This window comes from Branchiostoma floridae, chromosome 6 (assembly GCF_000003815.2).
Source record: "Branchiostoma floridae strain S238N-H82 chromosome 6, Bfl_VNyyK, whole genome shotgun sequence".
Lineage (NCBI taxonomy): Eukaryota > Metazoa > Chordata > Leptocardii > Amphioxiformes > Branchiostomatidae > Branchiostoma > Branchiostoma floridae.
Window position 1 is genome coordinate 24,542,190 of NC_049984.1, and position 1,673 is coordinate 24,543,862.

The 1,673-nt window shown below is 41.2% G+C and overlaps 1 protein-coding gene across 1 annotated transcript in view; it reads right to left on the reverse strand.

The window, feature by feature from the left end:
• LOC118417884 (pyrimidodiazepine synthase-like) overlaps positions 1 to 1,673 on the reverse strand; it is a 3,845-nt gene extending 2,172 nt beyond the window's left edge. The window contains exons 1-2 of the mRNA XM_035823635.1: positions 1,546 to 1,673; positions 55 to 162 (exon numbers count right to left, since the gene is read on the reverse strand). The gene's annotated coding sequence lies outside the window, so the exon portion shown is untranslated. The remainder of the gene's footprint in view (positions 1 to 54; positions 163 to 1,545) is intronic.

Genomic DNA, 1,673 nt, shown 5'->3' on the forward strand with positions numbered 1-1,673 from the left:
ATTCTATTAACTTATTACCGCAAAATTTCAGAAATTGGTACCAAACAGACTTACTCGATCCCCTTGGCAGCCAGCAGAGCCTTGTTCTGTGTGCGTACGGACAGAACCGGTTACTGATGAGACGGATAACACCATTCTTCGGAGGTTCGGGGGCAGTGGAACCTGTATGAAATTGCAGTCTTAAAATTATTCATATCTTGATCCAGAAATGATGTACAGTGTATAGTGTGGCTCATTCACTGGGCATTTCCCAAGGATTTGCTCCCGACCACTCCCCAACCGAGGTCTGCGTTTTGTTGGTAGTAGTCTGGAATCCCTCCTTCGTGTATCCTAGCCCAAGTTCGTTCCTCGTTCCCATCAAAAGCAGAACAATTTACTTTCTCGACTACTAGTAGCGCTAGCTCACCTTTATCCGTGGAGTAACCTATATCCGTTGTTTTAAAAAGTTTTCGAAGTGCAATATTTTTGAAATACAGCTTTTTTAGCAATTTAAAACCACCTTCCGTCTTATTGACATCCCTAAATATCCAGTAATTTTTAAACAACGGATAAAAGTTACCCCGCGGATAAAGGTGAATTAGCGTTACTTCCGACAGAAATTTATAGAGGATTTATGCAGACGACGTAGGCAACCTAGCGGACCAACTCCCAACCCATCCTCTGAATCACCATGCGGCACTAGCAGGGATGATTTTAACTGGCAGTTCTTTTTAACTCAGATGTTTAAGATTACGTTTTGTACAGTACTAGTACAACCCATTTGAAGTGTTGAGTAGATATAGAGCTTATTCTTCTTTCAAAAAAATCGAAGATATATTTATCTTTTACGCATAAAAACTCAAAAGACTGTCTGCATTTTGTACAGAACTGTGAAGTTAAAAAGTATCTTTGCATTTACATAATCCATCGACAAATCTAACATCACACTAGCGTTCTCCAATCTAGATCCATCCGGCTGATTCAGGCTTTTGGTAAAATTAGGTCATTTGACATGTTGGTATCAAAGGTCTTTTGTTCATTGACCTCGGATTGACCTTTGTCACAACCCCGTAACAGATAAGCTTTCCAATTTTGCAAAATGCCCAATAATCTAGTTACAAGTGTTCCTACAAAATTTTAGGCTGCAATTGGAATATAGTTGGTGGTTTAATTCTTTAACCCAACAAACTGTCATCAAGAACTCCCCCCTCCGATCCCCATTGTTCTCGTCCGTAACACATTGTATGTACAGTAAAAACACCTGTTCCAATTTGCGTTCTTTTTTCTCTCTTAGTTTCTCTCTCGTCAAACCAGTATTTCTCTGAAGATATCCCTGTAGCTAAAGTTGTAGCGACACAGTTGAGCTCCTAGTTCCAATTAATTGGTACTGGGACACCACCCCGGTTCAAAGGGGAAGGGTATTCTGGTTGAAAACTGCACCTGTCTTTCGGAAGGGACGTAATATGTGGGTCCCGTATTCGAGAGGGTGCCCCAAGCATTTTACAAAATCCTCACTACTCGAATGGGTACCTACTGGCTGTAATAATGGAAAAGGAGAATTCTTACCTGTCTTGTAGGCTTTCTTAGTGAGCATGGTGCTAGCAGGTGTTGATCTAGAGCGTCTCAGTGCCGATTGGGTGATTGATTGCAAGGTGGTCAGTCGACTTGTTACAAAGACCATGCGACTGATGTTT